We start from the raw sequence: 18123 nt of genomic DNA, 5'->3' as shown, positions 1-18123 counted from the left end.
CTCCTACACGCATTTAGACCTCTACATGGCAGGGGCATGCATCTCTAGCTCTTTAGGCTCATTTTCAGAAATTGATTCCATTAGCTGCTGCTTCTTTTTGTTATTTTTCCCTTTCATCTTCCTCATTGCTTTCCACACAGCATGCAGTCCAACCTGCTGGCTGATGTTCTTCTTCCAAATCAGTGGGTTTGACACTAGAATCTTCTACAAATAAACTGATCCATCTTCTCACCCCATTCCTCCAGTGTATGTATATATGAGAACTGTCTTTCTCCTGTCCCTGAGCTGCCTCGCTATGCACAGAAGGGTTGGACTCCCTGCCGGGGCACTGAGGATATCAACACCCACTGTCACCTCTCACTTCGAGGGGTTTGGCTGCCCTGGCTTAGGGCTGTGACATTTGTTGTCAGCTCTTTGTTGCTTACTGGATGTTATCTCCAGGGCTGCTGGTGGCTCAAATTCCCCTACCAAAGATCCTGTCTAATCTCTGTCCCTATTGTTATCATCAGTTTTCATCTGTAGATTTTCCAGTTTCATTTTCCAGTTTCCTATTTTTCTTTCCCCTGGTGACAAGAGCACTAAAGACACACAGCCTGCAGGGACCGTCCTGATCTCCAGGATGTGACTGCTGGAAGGGGAAGGAACATTTCTGAGCTGAAGGACCTATCAATAGATGTACCTAGCTCACAACTTCCCACAGATTCCCTAGCATGAACACATTTTTCAATCTTGAAGTTGAAAATAATCAGCAACACTTGGAAACAGAAGATCCATTGTGCAACATGACCCAAATTCTTGCAGTGGCACGTCTGAAATCAGTGTTTCAGGTTCCTTTTCTAAACTCCTGAGAAGGAAGAAAAGAACCAGGTTGGGTGCACCTGCAGGATGCAAGAGACTGCCTGTGTGGATACTGATAGCAGGGTGGGCTTGAGTGCTTAGATTCAACCCATTAAGGTTTAGTGTTTCTCACCCTAGAGAGTTGCTTCCTATACAATACTTCATATCTTATGATCTTAATTAATACTAATTGGTAGATGATTGCCTCTAAAAGTACTATTCTATGGAGAAAATGAACCTCTGATACTACAGTGAGTGATATTTGGGAGAAACCATAAGGCACTATAAGCCCTATGTAAATGATTAAATAGATCATCTTCCTCTGTTTTGATTTGTATCTATCTATATATTGTTTTCCTTGATAGTCTATATTGTAACTCCCACACCTGGGGAGTTTCATCACAGTTTTCAAACCAAAATCTGGGGCTAGATGAGATCACACTTTTGAAAACTGTAATGAAAAACCATTATTAAATAAAGGATATGGTTGTTTTCTTTTTCTTTTTTTCCCTGTTTGCTTTCCATCAGCATACTAACTCTGCTTTTATGTGGAATTCACTCCTCCATTTATATGGGTGATTTAATTTTTGGTCTATTCCTATTTTGAGAAGGAATCCTCCTGCATACATCCTCAAGATTCTCTTTCAGCAAAGACTGTGGTTATAGAAAAGTAAAAGCAGAGATCTTAGATCTTAGTAAACAAAATCAGAGGATGAATTAATGTTTAAAGCTGGCTGTGACACTGAACTTACAATTCACTTATTATTTTTGGCAGCAGCATGTCCAAACTGCCAAGACCATTCTTGGAAGTCACAGCTGTGATATCTCTAATAGCTGAACTTACAGGAAAGCTGCAGTTAGGTCATACTGCCTTGTCACTGCACATGAATAGTGCAAGTGATAATAGTTACCATTACTGCCTACTCATTTTGCAGCATGTTTTGTTCAGTTAAAACAATTCCAATTATTAATAGCATTGTAAAATATTCTGCCAAGTGCATTCCCTCCCGCTTTACATGGGTGACTCAGGTAAGGAGTGTGCTGGGGCAGATCAGCCCCAGCTGAATTCAACTGGGCCCTGGGTGGGGAGGTCACGGGACTGGCTGAGGCCAGGTGGTTTTTGGAGGCCACCTGGGGAAGGGGAAGTTTCAAAGTGAAGCTGGGGAGAGGCCAAGGCCAGTAAGAGCCATCAATGGAGAGGAAGAAGCTCGCTGGGCTCTCTGTGCAGTGAGTACTTGAATGTATCATCATAAGTAAGAAAAGGTCTCAGGAGTTTGTTGTCAGCCAGAGCTGCTGGTCAAGGAGGAGGTGTTAAAATTGGATGCTGAGCTGGAAGGGTATTGGGAAATTGATGTGGGCATTTGACTGTGTTTTAGCAACCTAATTCTCAGAGCAAGTTATGTAGAGCGTGCTGCCAATTATTTACAAACAGAGCTTGAAAAGTGCTCCTGTCTGAGGTAAATACCATCAACTTCAGAAGAGCTCAACTGCTGTTTCGGAGCACTTACATAAATATACGTTCCACGTCCACAATTATTTGTTTTACAGGATTAAATTTCTTTTAAATGCTATTAATGGTTTGGGAGACCTGTGCCAGCCTCCTGCACGCACAGGCTGCTTGACCACAGGTGCCTGATTTAGAAGGTCTGCAAAACATCTACTTTGCATGTTTGCAAGCAGTCCAGGAGCAAATTGCTTGATAATGCTGTTACCAAGACAGGCCATATGTGGTAAAATGACAGAAGCCACGGACAAACAAAATGTTGTAAAAGCCATAGTGCTTGCAGTAGTAGGTGATATGGTACAAGAGTTGTCCAGACGTCCAAAAGATTTTCTCTCATGTTAAAGGTAGTGAGCGGCTTTATTTTTTTGATTTTTTTTTTTTTTTTTTTTTCTGGCTCAGCTTTTTGCTCTTCTTAGCTGGTGCTGAAATGGTTCGGTTTAGCCTGAGGGAAGTGGAGGGGAATTGCTGCCTCTAGACCTGGGAATTGAATTTTGGCAGGCAAGCTGGCACGTGCTATTCACAGCCGGTTTTGAGCTGCAGCCGGCCAGTGGGGCCAGATTTGGGGCAATAAAGATGAATGCTGAAAGACACTCTAGACTTAATCTCACAGAATTTGGGGCAGGAGAAAAAAAACTTGGAAAACAAATGATGTGCCAAAGGTGGACAGAACATTTTGCTCTTGGCAGGTAAACTAAAGAAATTCTGATGCAGAGGCTTAATACAGTATAGGTGTATTTTTTTTTTTTTTTAATAGTAATTGTTTTGGCTGTACTGCTGCACAAACAACTCAAGAACCTGTAGCACAGACTTGGTTTTCTGTCTTCAGCAATTCTTACGTTTATAAATCCCTGTATAATGTGATTGAACCCTGTCTTAAAACACTGAGACTTCCTTGTCCCAGCTGCTTTCCCTGGAAGATTGATCCAGAGCTTCATGCTGATAAGCATGGAAACAATTTTTTTTCCTTGCCCAGCTTCCAGTTCTAGCTGATACATTGCGAGTTTGTATTTACTTGAATTTTTACTGATGCCTTTGAAAAAAAATCTTCTCTCATCTTCCTGTTTGCCCCCTCTCAACTTTGGCATGTCAAGCTCTTGTAACTTTTCCATTCCTTTAATCATTTTTCTGTTCTTCCTCTGTACCCGTTCGAACTTACATTACTTTTTTCAGAATGTGAATGGTCAGAAAAGTAGTCCAAATAGCATTTAAGTGAAGTCTTTAACAACAGTCTTTTTCTCTTCCAAAATTATCTTGCCTAAAGCATTTTCTGATGTCATTAGCTTCTTCCCCACCTGCATCACACCAACACCTCACAGCCAAATGCTGATTGACCAGTGCAAGTTGATTTTCCTCCTTTTAGCCACCTCTTTGATATAATGTCTATGGAAATAGTATGAATCCTTGTTATTGATCCCTAGTCAAACAGTGATTAGGGATTAAATAATTCCATCTCCTAAACTGTAAAATACCTTCCCCTTTTTTTTTTTCTTGTAAGAATGTGTTATTACCTCTTGGCACAGAATCCTGAGAGCTCCATTCATGTTGTGCAGGATTCTGTAAGGTTATATTTAAGGATAAAAACATGAATCTTGCTTGTTGATCAACTAAAACCTCCAAACTTTCCTGAGACCCATATAAAACCTAAAATGTGGCCCATGTAGGTTAGTGATCTTGGTTGCAACAGCAAGACAAGCCCTGACATGGGTTTGGTTGCCAAATCAACTCTTTTGGATTAAAGCCATAAATAAAAATGCAGAACTAACTAAGATAATTAAGTTGGACACAGTACTCAGACTTACAAATCTTTTATGCATTTAAAATGTGTAAAAGCCAAAACAAACACGAATTTGAATAGAATAGAAATACTGTAAAGTGAACAGATTCTGATTTTATAAACAATTTAATCCCTGATTTTTCTTTTGAGTAAGTGCTTTCAAAAACAAAGTCAGTGTTAAAAACACCACTCCAACCTGCCATACTAGAGGATGATCTGGAAGCTTCCCTATAGCTTTGTGGTAAAATGCTGCAGACTTTGCTCTGATCTCCTGTCTATAACTAGACTATTTATCAGATAATTTTTAGTTATGGGGGAGAAGCAGGTAAATGTACAAATTGAACCATAGAACAAAATGCATTTAATTGCAAAAACTTGAAATTATTGATGGTGTGTAGAGTGGATATATCGAAACCAAAAAGCCACTGTTCTATTCCTTAATAGTGACAGATTACAAAAAATTACATTCCATGACTCCCACAAGTCTACATCTGATATGCTTGCAGGGACCAAACACAAGTCACTCAGGGAATATTGAGCTGTGAGGGATGCTGAAAAGAATGTGGGATGGAGGAGGCATGAGAAGATGGAGGGAAGAGCAGATGATGTTCTTCTCTCCCTGACGAGACGCATAGAAGCCAAACAGCCCTGTTCTACACCAACGTATTTTCAATACCTACATATTTTAGAAATGCATTAGAAAAGGATTGTTACTACGTCTGATGTGTGTCTCCAAAGCACAGCTTGTCAAGGAAAGAAGAGCTTGAATATAGAAAGAAGTGTGTTCTAATCATAACCTTGTGCTCCTTCAGAAGCTTTGTGCTATCTATTCTCCTTGGTAATTCTGTAGTGAAAGGCACTAATGATACTCCAAAATCTTATCCTTTCAGTTTCTAAAGACAATGTTTGCAAAGTGTTTTGATGTCTGAAAATAGCACCAACTAAACAACATCTCTGCTGCCACTGGAGCATGTGCACTCAGATGCATTGATAATAGAAGGAGGTGGGCAGCTCTCTGTACTACACAAACACAGCCTTGTGAAGAAAAGTTTATCTGAAAATTTAAAAGTTTTACCAGAGCTTTACAAATTCAAATGCACAAAAAGCTAGAGAATAGATTGCTGCATAGAAAATTAATATCTGAAGTGCTGAAATAAAATGCTTATAGTGAACAGAAATGCTGTGCAAGAATTGTTTGGTGTCTCAAGAATTTCTTGTAGGAGTTATTGAAGGAGTAACGTGAGTAAAGACAATTTGGGCTATAACAAGGAAGCTAAGCAATCAAGAGATGAGATCCAACAAATATCAAATGTCAGAAATTTATTTAAAAGCCACAATAGTGGCAATATCATCTTGCAGTATGTCATATATTCATCTTGGTTGATGAACAACTAATTAATCTTGTAATGCTAGAAGCTAAAAAAAAAATCACCGACAGTGGCATGGGTGAGGTAACTCTACATCTGGAAGAGAATATGTGGTAAAATTAAAAGTTTTTCAGATCAGCAAGACATCCTTTATGCTCAGTGTAGTGTTCTTCTCTCATATTATGCTTCCCTGAAATGAACTTCTTGGTTTGATTTTTTTTTTAATAATTTTATTTAGGAGGAGTAAATGTTCATAAAATCTCCATTCCACTTTGTCCTGAACCAGCTCAGTCTGTGACTGAGAACATTTTTACCGTAAGAGAGTCCCTTTACCTGACGAACTTAACACAACATTTCCAGTGACACAATTCTGAGAGGAATATGATTTTTTGTACAACTTTAATCCATCCATTTAAAAGAAGAGCTGCGGTTTCTACTTTTAATGGAAATTTAGTCCTGCAGCAGACTTAAAACTTCCAGGGAAGGGAGAAATTTCCTTAAATGTAGACACATAGAAATCTTCAGGTTTGAAAAGACCCTTGAGTCCAAGTATTAAGCCAGCACTGCCAAGTCCTCCACTAGACCATGTCCCTAAGCACCATGTCTGCGCGCCTTTTAAACCCCTCCAGGGATGGTGACTCCACCATTTCCATGGGCAGCCTATTCCAGGGCTTGACAACCTTTTCCATTAAGAAATTTTCCCTGATATCCAATCTAAGCCTCCCCTGGCACAACTTGATGCTGTTTCCTCTTATCCTGTCACTTGTTACCTGGGAGAAAAGACTGATCCCCACCTGGCTCCACCCTCCTTTCAGGGAACTGTAGAGAGTGATAAGGTCCCCCTGAGCCTCCTTTTCTCCAGGATAAACAACCCCAGCTTCCTCAGCTGCTCCTCAAAATCCTCATGCTCTAAAACTTCCCCCATCTCCACTGTTCCTCTTTAGACACATGTAATGCGAAGATCTTTCATCTCTGAGGGTTTTTTTTCATTTTCTATATGTTCCATCGTCTTTCTACAGTGCAGTGCTTTACATCTGAAAGTAAAATGTCTAAAACAGATGAGAAGATTTAAATTTCATCTTTTTCTCTTTATTGGCTGCAAAGAGAGTATGGGATGGCCTGCCTGAATAGGTTTCTAAATTGCATATGAAAATCTTGTCTCAATGGCACCAATTGATATAACTTCGTAAAAAAAATAGATTTATAGAAAATATATGGTTGCTGAACTATTATATTTTGTATGAATATCTGGTTGGGCTGGAAATTGGCTGTGATAAATCCAGTGTGCTTTAAAGTGGATCAGCAATACCACTTGGCAAATCTCCTCTACTAAGCTAGGATTTTTTTTTCTACAGAGAAAGTGGGGGTGTGGCAATTCTTTTATACTTAAACATGTAGTCCAGAATCCATCTGGATGAGGAGGTGCTAGGTAGCTCATATTTTTTGCAGGTCCCTACTCTAAAACCTCCTGAAGGAGTGAAATAGCTGAGGTTCTACTTTTGGGTCAGTTCAGAGCTCTGAGTAGAGCCTACAGCCCTGTGCTCAGCAGCAGCTCCTCCCCACAATCAGGAGCCACCATAAATGAAGTTTTTTAGGGGGCCTGTAACTGTCCCAGAACTCTGTAAGTGCTGTAACTGGCTGCAATTTCCACAGTCCTGGAAAAAGATCTGTTCCCTAACAGTACATCTCTTTTGAAGGTGTATGGTAAACGACAATAGAGAGTGTAAGTTATTTAGTCAAAGTCGCAAGTGAGAACTTTGGAAACAGGATATAGACCTTTCCTGATCTGTGCACAGTACACAAAGGACTGTGCCAAATCTGAAATTACCACAACTAAACAGCTCTGCATTTAACACCTTGCAAATTTAATCTTAAAATGAGAACAAGAGAACTTAAACTCATCTTTGAGGTCTCAGAGGGTTCTTTTTTAACTCTTTGTTCCCTATTCCTTCTTTTCCCTGTTCATCTACTGAAGAGTGAAAAAAGGACCAGAACAGTAGATTTCATTTGGCTATTGATCCAATGTGTTAATGCTTCTAGCACTGCCATTAGAGCTACTGTAGTTGGAAAATAAAGCAAAAGAAATATTCTTCTTAAATTTCTCCAGCTGGTCTACTGGGTTTTCTGACTCCACATTCTTCCTGAGTGATAGAGACTGCCTTTATTTACACAATATTAAAACAAACAAACAAAAACCCCACCCCAAAAGGCAAACCCAAGAGAATCATTTTTGGTAGCCGTAAGTGTTATAAAAGCAGTGGCTAACTCTGCCACCCCCATCCACCCCTGTGGTAAACCAAAAGTGAATGAATATTGGTTTACCCTTACAAGAATCTTGTAATTTGTGTTTCCAGCACAAAACAGTAGAAACAATGCACAGGCTAAATGGTTTTACAGCTAATAAAATAGTGACTGTCCGAACTGCTTGTGCAAATAAAAGGTTAGATCACGTTCTCACTGGATTTTCTTAGATGTACATTCAAAATGCAATAAGAATTCTGAAGGGAGCACATAGTGCTTAAAATACCAATGCAAATTCAAAGATTCTGTTCTGCACCTGTGCTAAAATTCATGCTTTAGGCAATGCCATGAGAGAAACATAAGCTACTGGTGTGCATCAAAATGAAAACTTTGCGCTTCTATTTATGCACTTTAATGCATGGTACTAATGCGTTATGTGCATCTAAAAACAAAAACTGTTTTCTCTCCTCTTTGAATGTGTGAGGCCGAGAGGAACAAAGAAAGCCCTGCCACAGGGAGAAGGAGTGTTGCCTCGTGGTTTTGTGGGGTTGGATCTGGCCCCTGTGCTTGGGGCAGTCCAGGCACCACCCCAGCAATCCCTGTGCCCTTGTTCCACCCCTCAGCATGGCATCCCAAACCACCTGCTGACGTGATTTTGGCATTCTGAACCTCAGAAAAATCATGCCTTGGAGTACCATAGGGAAGGGCAAGCTTATTCCCTGAATGATCTTCTTTATCTGTGCTTCTTTTTTTTTTTTCTTTTTTTCTGCTTGTCCCTAGGCTCTTAGGGAACTGGGAATTGTGGTTAAAGCTGCTTCTTCAGGCTGATGCCTCAAATCCAGCCCAAGCTAACAATGTCTGTTTCAGTGTATGTAAAATTAGCTTTCCCCAGGTTTCAGTGGATCCTGGGATGCACCTCTAAAAAGAATTGATAGTGCTGCCAGAAGTCTTGGCAGACAAGCCAAAGACTGAAGTCGTGATGTCCCCAGAGATCTTACTGAAAATCTGAGCTTAATCATACCCAAGGGGCAATGGGAGATAATTATGGAGTTCAGGTGCTTTAGCCTATATACTTGTTTTGGAAGAAAAATAAAAAGCAGCTCACACAGACATATTCCCAGACATATTCACCAGGTACATGTCCTCTTCACAAAAACTTCTAACAAAATTTCTAAAGGCTTAGAAATTTCTAAATTTTTAAAACAGTATAGCTTGCTGCTCAGATATGAACTACCTGTGTAGTGCCTCACTGGAGCACTGATGAGAACACTACCACAGTATTTTACTGATTACTTCTGGCTTTACAGAAAAGCTAGCACTTCCTTTAGTTTTAAACCATAAAGATGTGTCCAGCTCTGCAGGCTGTGATTTCTGCCCCATCACTCCAGCCACTCTGGAGTAACCTCTTGTTAACGTAATTGTACATTTCTCAGAGGATACTGTAAAAGGGTGGAAGAAAACAGCAGAAAGATATAGAGTCTAGATAAATATGAAAATAACACTGAATCAAAACAGCACCACCTCAATGCCCCTTCCTTAATGGTTTAGTTATTAACCATATATCTGAGAGCTAGCCGCACAGATGGCACCAATTCCCCACCAATGCATAGTGCAGGATAAATATCATGTTAAAATAATGTATTACTGTAAATAACACACAAGTTTTCCCACAAAGTTCGCTCACTTTGTATGAAATTGATGTATTAATTTATTAATATTTAATGCTTCTACTCTGTGAGCTCCAGTAATAGTTTTCTGTAGGCAGTTTGTCTTTTATTTACAGGCACATATAATTGTAGTCGACAGCAGGAACACGAAAATATTTGCAGATAAATTTTACTCAAAAAAAAAAAATCTCAGCAATTTAAAACTATTTGAGGGTGCTGAGGAATATATTTTCACTGTTAACTAAAGAGCAGTTAAACATTTTTCAAACTGTCCCATCTGGCACAGATGTAAATAACAATCTGTCTGTTTTAAACAGTCCTCTGTTGGCTGTGTTAGCAAATGTTAGGATTATTTGCTATTAACTGACAATTTCACCTTCGAGCAGATTTATAAAGTTCTGCAGTGCTGACACTAGTACATATATCATTTCTTGCAGATCAGTATAATGCTGAAAGAATCTTTGTGCAAACATACTTCAAGCTCTTCATCTTAATGTCTGAAGATGTTGATACGGATGGAGTTAGAGAGATTTATCATCATCTTTACTTTGATCCCCTTTCCTCCAAAAAAAGCAATAAGCTAAAAAATTCATGCATCTGGAGAAGTAAGGAAGACAGTTGCATCTGCCACTGAAAGCAATCACTTAGGCTTAAGGGACTGGCTGACTTCTGGATGTGAGTGGGTACAACATAAATGTCTCACAGATATTATGAGTGGCACAGTGGTCTTTCATCAGAGCAGAATTTATGGGTGTTTCCTAGCTGCTAGATGAGTGGTGTGTAATGGGATTCCATAAATTACTGTGAAAAGCAGATAGCAGTACAATAAAAGTAAATAGTGATTGCAGGAACCAGTGTATGCTACCCTGTATGAACAAAGGAAAAAAATGGTGAGATCAGCTCACTCCTGCTCATGAGGGCTTGAATATTGACCTCACACTGGTGGGGATTCCTGACCAGTGTTCCAAATGAAAATCAAGATCTGGCCCGCTGGGTTGGATATAAGACAAATATTTTGTGGTAAAGTGTGTTTTATGAAACACATTTTTCATTCTTTAAGCAGCAGCTATCAGTTTGCTGCTTCCAATTTGAAATAACTGCTTATTGTGTCAGATAAAGAACACTCTACCTGTGCTCAGGCCTTGCTGTTACTTCTGCACAATGCATATAAAACTTTCCAACTTTGTAAAGCCAAAGGTGGATGAAAACAAAACTGAGATGTTTAAGTGCTAAAATGTACACTGTTTCTTAAAGAAGAAAGCTAAACCAATTGTCTAATTATCTCTTTCCAAGTCCTGAAAACTTATTTGTCCTAGAACATTTTTCCACGGGTTTGGGTGAAGAGAAGGTGCTACAAGTGTTCAGCAAAGGGCAGAGTAAAATGAATGCGAAAGCAGCACTCGGTCCCAGGTATTTCAAAAGCTGCTCTGAGACTTTATCTAACATCTCCCACTTCGATGTAAAATTACCGCCTACTCAGTATGTTATTTATGTGTATTCAAAGGCACAGCTACTTGCTTGCCTTTCAAACTGATGTTTTAACCATTTTCTTTGGTGTGCAAGCCCAGCAGAGGATATGTGCTGACAGTAAACCAGGTTCAACGTTTTCTTGTATGTCATTGGCATTGTTTGTTGAGTTGTGGTCTGTGCTGGCTGTGCAAAAAATACTGGCAGGAAAGAGTGCTCAAGTGTCAGTGAACCAGCTGGGCCAGAGAATTCTTCATTAAAGGTAATTATGCATGAGAAGGACGCTGCTTGATTGTCAGCTTGAGTTGGTAGCACTGACAGATTGGGGAAACCAAACCAAATTTAACTCACAGATAATGTATGCTTTACATGGGAATAACTGACAGACAACAACTTATAAAGTTCCTGCCTGCTGCTTTTATGGCCACTTTGCAGGCAGAACTATCATTTAAATGGAAGTAGAAAGCACTACCGCCCTGTTTGGAAGATTTTGTTTTGATCAAGTTAAATCTGTTTAGAACGGCACAGTCGGGTACAGAACACCTTCAAATGCAATGTGAAAAACCTGTTGATAAGCAGCCTGTCCCTTCTGTGAAACACAATTGCAGAAAAAAAGCCACCTTTAATGGAAAGGTCTGTGAAATTTAATGGCTGTGAGGTAGCCAGATTTAAGATAGAGTGGTTTGCTTGTTTGTTTGTTTGCTTTATTTTAAAGCAGTTAAATCTAAGAATTTTCTTCTTAAAGTTGAATCATTTGAAAGAACTGGTTTTGCATAAGCAGGAGGCACTTCATATGAGGATTGCAAAACCAAACAGAACACTCTTACCCAAAACCCAGTTCCTGAACTCTCCTCCATGTGGGATGTAAGGGTAACAATGTCCCAGCATCCTTCCAGTCCCCTTCATGCTTCAGGGTGACAAAGGGAGCAGATTCTCTGGATCTTCCCACAACCCCCAGTTCTTTTGTTTCACTTTAACTTTGGTTTGTAGCAGTGTTTCAAATACCTCAAACTGATGTTCTGAGGATGAGAAAAAAGATGCTAGTAAATTTCATTTCCAGCTTTGAAAAAAATTCTGTGGTCCAATTGAATTGCATAACTGCATATCAATTGTTATAAAGGCAAAAAAACCATTAAGAAGATTCAATAGAAAATGGAATTGGTTTTAGGGATAAATAAATGCAAGTTAGCTATGAAATGTCTTTGTTCAGTGGGTTTGAAGAACAATTGAAGTGTGTATTTATTCAACAGATTATTTTAAGCTTTCAGAAATGACAAACATTAGAGATGACTGAAAGGAGAAACTACAGAATTGAAATTTATGGTGTATATATATATTTGCAATTATTACTTAATAAGATGCATTCAGAAGTAGTAAAGATGTAATATGCACTGAAAATGGTAGACATGGAAGAAAATTGCATCAAGAAAATGAATTAAATTGGATTTCAAGCCATCCATTACACAGTGGAAATGAACTTAGAAGAAGAATATACGGCTTGACATGCAAAATAATTATTTTAAATGGGTATATGCATTAAAAGGTTGTGACAACATGTAGATATAACTCCAGTGACCTTGCCTGGTAGGGCATGGGGAATTTTGCCATCAGACTGCTGCAGGCTAATTGGCACTGCCCTCCTATTTTCCAAAAATAGAATAGCCAACTTTATTCTTCATTTGCAGAACCCTTTTTGTCTTGGACTATTGCAAAGCTTTTTAATAAGAACCCTTAAATTGCATTTGTGAAATGAGTCAGATATTTTAACTGGGTGTGTTGAAGCAAATAAAAAGGGACTTATCAGAGTGATGTGCCAGTGTCAGAGAGAGCGGGCTGAAGAGTTCACAAACAAAACACACTCAAGTTTGGTTAAACCCTTGGAGGGAATATTCCATGTATTTGAAACTTGAAAAGCATAACAGTAATTATCTGAAGAGACTCGTGCCTTGCATTCTATTCTCATATTTCAACACTGTCAACAGTTTGGTTTAGTTTTGACAAACTGCACAAGCTCTGTTAAAAAGTAATTGATTGAGGGAAAATAGTTGGTTGCTTTTCCCTAAGTGTGCCTCTCATGTAGGCAGAATTGGTCAGTTCCATGAGTGGAGGGTGAGCCATGTAGGGATTTCAGCCCCTGTGACAGCAGGCAGGGCTTGACTTTTCCATTTCCTCCCTCCTCTCCAAGAACAACTGGCAGTCTGTGCCATGTCAGCACGTTCAACAGAAACCTTTGCCTTCTGAGAGAATAGAAAGAACAGACCCATTTGCTACTGGACTAGGAATGGTCTCTCTTTCACCCACCTCAGGCAAATTCATCTCTAAATTAATTTTCCAAACCCATCAGTTTCCATTTCTAAATATTTCTATGCCAATTCCCCTCAGAAGATTGTTCCCCAAACCCAACCTCATTGCACTGAAGGTTGGATATGTTTTTCTAACTTCATGTTTTGTTTGCTCTCATGTCATCATTACCCTTTAGCTAAAATATTATTTTCCCTTTTCTGGTTTTTACTTCAACTGCATGTTTGTTGACGGAATCCTTATCCTCACCTCAGCTGCTACTTTGGCAAACAGTCTTTCAGCAACCTCTTTGCAGTAGTAAGGTCACTTAAGAATGGATTGACCCAGAAGAATTATTGGAAGTAGTTGCTCTACCTGCTATTTTGCATCCTGTTCTTTCAGAATTCTGCTGTGCTGATTATTTAGTATCAGAAGACCAAATAAGCTCCTTAGCAATTTTCCTAACCTGATTTCCCGTAGCTATTCTGCCTTTTGTTCCATGTTCAACTTCATCTCCTCTGACTGAAATGAGGCACAAAGTATTAACTTAGTTTTTGGGCTGTACCTGGATTATATTTAATCTCTGTCCTGTCCTTCCTGCATAGTAACTCCATTCCCCCCCCCCGTTTACTTTAATATCCTTTGCCAAGTCTAATTTTCACTGTGAGTCTGCATTTGTTAATTTCTAAGACTCAGCTTAATTTGCTGCTCAGTACTTGTTGGTTCTTCATACCCAACATCTGTTTTCGTTGCCACTGTTCATCCTACTGGGCAAGCCTATTTACACATTTAAGAGAGCAATTAAGGATTCAAACGATGAAAACACATTTCCTAAATACGGTGCTGCGCTGTGCTTCACAGCTTCCAGGTCAGGTTACTCTAGCAGCTTGTTTTTGTTGTCCTAAAGGAAACTCTCATTAGACAGATGCAACATTCTCTCTGCTTACTTAGCATTTCTTGCTATGTACTTGTTTCTGTTTATATGTGGCTTTCAAGCTGTATTCTGTGTGAAATACCCATTCGTGTTCTATAAAGATTTATGTGGCTTTATGTAACTTCTATGTTCACTCCTAAATGGTGATGAAATGAAACTTTCCTATTTACTCCATGGGTGACATTTATGGACTGAGCAAAAATGAATGAGAAGTACTTGGGTAATTCAGAAGAGAAACACAACAGTAGTATTGGTTTCCTCATGGTAGACATAATTTTTGATATGGTGTTGTAAAACGAACACTAACCAGAATTTTAGCAGTAAATAAACTTTTATAACAAGGACAGTAAATTAAGTTTAGATTTATTTCTGCTAATGCAGAAGCTTTCAAATCTGTTTTGTACCTGTGTTTTGCTAATTTCATTCCTCATATTCTCTACCTGCTCCCACACATCTAATAACTCCTTATTTAATGTTGCCTTTTGTTGTCTCCCATAATGTTTCTCTTTCATTTCCTTGAATTGCCTCTTTTTTTCCTACTGTAGTTTGTTTTCAACTCCTACTTTCAAAGTAATTTCTTGCTTCAACTGACCGCCTTCATAAAACTAAGCAGTTTTGCCTTGAATATTTTGTAGCAGGCAAGTTGGAGCACTGTAAGGTCTCTTGCCACCTCGGTGGGAGGGGAGGGGAAGCTGTCCTTTGCAGCATCTGTTGCCTAGCAATGTTTCTCAGGTGCCTTTAGCCGTGCTGCATTGTGATCAAAGCTGAAAAGGCAGTGTAAGGGAAAGTGAAAATGGGCTTGAAAAACACCGCAATCAAAGCACAGCACTTGGTGCGACACTCATGATTTTGACATGACCATGGGGAGACCCCAGCCGTACATGTCATTATGGGCAGAAGGCTTCACTCCATTTCCCAAGTGCACGGCACTCCTTGAAAGAGAGAAAGCAGTGTCGCCATCCAGCAGCTCTCTGCTGCACCGTGGGGCACGACTCTGCCTGTTCAAGAGTCAAACTGACACGGCTCAGCCTGCATTTCTGCTTTTTTTCACATCACCTGGGACATTTCGCTCACCATCAGGTGGCATTCGTGCCAGAGCCCCGGGAGGCACCATGTTTCCTATAGGATGCACCGGTACAGGTGGATTAGAGCACCCTGAGAAGCTCTACTGCTTTTCATCCAGGCATTGTTCAAAGACCCAGGTGTGGCTTTGCACGTACCAGACCATCACTGTGACACATCTGATCTATTTCATGACAAACCAACTCATCCACTCCAGCCCTCCACTAAAGGTGGGAACGTTCCCTGTACCTTGACACTGACCATGTTGTTTCAAGGCTTAAAAAAGGCATAAAATAAGTCTTGTGTAAGAAGGATTTGTTAATATGGATGATGCCCAGGTTCCTGACACATCAGGCTAAGTTTTGTCTGTGACATGATACTAATAGCAGCACTGTACAAAATTAGGTGGAGTAGCTAGAACCCTTCATGACGTTACAGGGAAAACGAAATTAATCTTTCTTGCAAAACCAATCCTCTCTCAGTGACACGATCAGGATGTGAATATCTAGATTAAGACAGTATGGCCCCAGTCTAACATAGCATTTTCCAAAACTGTGTTTGTAGTTTGGGTACTTGGGTTATTTTATTGTGACTGAGAACTAATTTAGGCATTCATACAAGTGTTTTATCTGTGAAGTGATCCCTGAATAGAAACATAAGCATGTACTCTGTTGTTAAAAATTTGCACTCTCTGTGTGGTACATAAAAGTCCAGGGATAAACATAAGTAAATCATCCTAAAGAAAAACTTCTCAGAAATCCAGAAAAGTTAGGGTACAGTACCCAAAAAAAGATCTCTTGGTAATCTCTTGTTCTTCTTTAAGGTTCACAAAATAAAGGGTTTCATTGTTGTGTCTTCCAAGAGCGTGAGGGAAATGTGGTAGAAAGATGATTTTAAAACTTTCAGCACTGCTAGAGAGTTAGGCAGATAAGAACCTTCCCTAATTTATCAGCTGCCAAGAAAGACTCTTCAGTGTGGTTTTGGAACTTCACGATGACATTTCATATACCATGCTTTTGGCATGTGAACAAAATCCATACCCTGCTGCTTCTCCCTTTCCTGATACTTCCTCAATTAGAAGATCTTAGTTATTTGTCACCATTTTATGTATTATATTTCATACAAAGAAAATGAGACTTTCAGTGAAAGGGGTAATTAGTAGCATATTCACCCAACCCCATGGTTCCCTTCTTTTCAGACTTCAGCCATTCCAGAGCGCATGTGAGTTTCAAGTTTAAACTGACCATTTTTAAATAAGATAATCTTTTAATAAGAAAAAGATAGTCTGAGGTTTTGTTGACTGGAGAAGCTTTAATTGAAAGGCTTGATTTGCAGCAGCCTGTTCCTTAACTTTCTGAGCTTGAAAGAGTGGTTTTTCTGTCTGTGTTTTGTGTCTGGTTTGAAATTTTCTCAGAAAAGTGTTTCTATAGTTCTTCACAAGAAAGCAAGGGAATGAGCCTTCAGAAGTAACAGATGTAGGACTTTTAGTCTGAAGCTATATTCCTTTGCAAGGCTGGAGGGGGAAAAGGAGATGAAAATGAGATGGTAACTGTGAAACTTTAGTTGGACTGATAGTCCCACTGAACCTTATTCTGGTTTTGGACTTTTTGAGGTTCCACAAAATATGCCTTATAAATCAGTAAATGAATGAAGGCTTTTCCTCCTCATTAAACTCTGGAAGGGAAAACATTCATCTCTCTGCTTTTGAAGGCTTGCCTGCAATGCAAGTTATGAGAAATTATGGTTTTATTTGAAAATTTTTGCACAGCAACTAATAGCCAAGATTTGTCATTCGTCACTACCCTTTTTAATCTGCGCTGCAGTGCGTCTTTGACACCATAGCACCCTAAAAAAAGTTAGTCTGATGGTTGGCTAGTCTCTCATATTGAAGGGCTGGGGGAAATTTATTGTGGGCATTTTACCTCCTCAAAGGGTGGTTAGAAATCGTATAGGAAGCTCTGGGAATGCTGGGAATGGAGACCAACATAGGCTCAAAAGTCTTCTGTATCATTCGTGTGTCTTGTGCAAACCCTGCCCGTTCTCCAGCTGTTGTCAGCAGCAGCGAAGGAAGGTGGTGCCCTGAGATCCCTGTGGGGGTACTGCTGTCTGGGTGTGACATGGCACAGACAGGTGGCCACTACAGTCAGTGGCTTTGTCAGTCTGGACAAAGGAGGATAAAGTCTAAGGGGCAATTTTTGTGAGCTCTGCCTGCACCAAATGGACTTCCAATAGCTCCGTTTCTGGGCTCAGGAAATCAGCATCCGTTTTTAGGAATGGATGTGATATAGGATGAGGGTATGAGTGTGAATACCCCTGGCCACAATTTAGGCCCTTTTTGCAACCCACTTTCCCTGGAGCTGGAGCCCTGCTCCCTGGCACAGGGTGGCTGGGCAGGACCAGGCAGCCTGCTGCTCTCCTGGGAGACATATTCTATCCTCTGCTCATTGCCTGCTTTGTAGTGCCTTTTGCTGGCTTGGCAAAATAAAATTTCAGCTATGCCCTCGGTGGCTGCAGAGGAATGGGATTTTGGAAGAGTGGAAGAACAAAGGTGGTGCTTGCTGCAGAGCCAGAGGTCACAGAGCAAGACTTGTTCACTGGGTTTTGCATGAGGGCTGTGGCAGCAAGAGACAACATTTTCTGTGAGTGAAAGGTATGTTCAGAGACACTTTACACAGCTGGTGATTCTGCCTCTAGTGCCCCTCTGGGCAGTTGTGAAGCCTAGTTGATCATAAATGCCTTGTCTTCCTAATTTTCCTCTACAAGCTCCACTGAATCTGTATTACCCTGCCTGAATGCTTGTCCAGTGTTTCTGCAGAAGGGCAGGACATTACTTTTACAGCCCAGGTGATTTTATGGAAGGGATTGAACTCAGGTCAACAACAACTCATCCATAAGCAGTGACAGCTTTAGGGAAGAGAAACATAAACCCTATCAAAGATGGCAGTATTTTCCAATTCTCTTTCTGCACCATCTCTAAAAGCAATTTTTCC

General features: G+C 39.9%; 1 protein-coding gene across 2 annotated transcripts in view; it reads right to left on the bottom strand.

Moving 5' to 3' along the window:
• The window catches only part of HTR1F (5-hydroxytryptamine receptor 1F), a 105501-nt gene that overhangs the window by 69692 nt on the left and 17686 nt on the right, over positions 1–18123 (bottom strand). Inside the window, exon 2 of one of the 2 annotated variants that reach the window (XM_042038067.1) lies at positions 11685–11876. The exons of the other annotated variant lie outside the window; for it this stretch is intronic. The gene's annotated coding sequence lies outside the window, so the exon portion shown is untranslated. The remainder of the gene's footprint in view (positions 1–11684; positions 11877–18123) is intronic. 2 annotated transcript variants of the gene reach the window in all.

This window comes from Corvus kubaryi, unplaced genomic scaffold (genome assembly GCF_017639235.1).
Source record: "Corvus kubaryi isolate FWS band 111438036 unplaced genomic scaffold, C.kubaryi_AGA036_p1.0 37391, whole genome shotgun sequence".
Taxonomy (NCBI): Eukaryota; Metazoa; Chordata; class Aves; order Passeriformes; family Corvidae; genus Corvus; species Corvus kubaryi.
The sequence above is the reverse complement of the archived record's forward strand: the minus strand, read 5'-3'. Positions and strand labels throughout refer to the sequence as shown.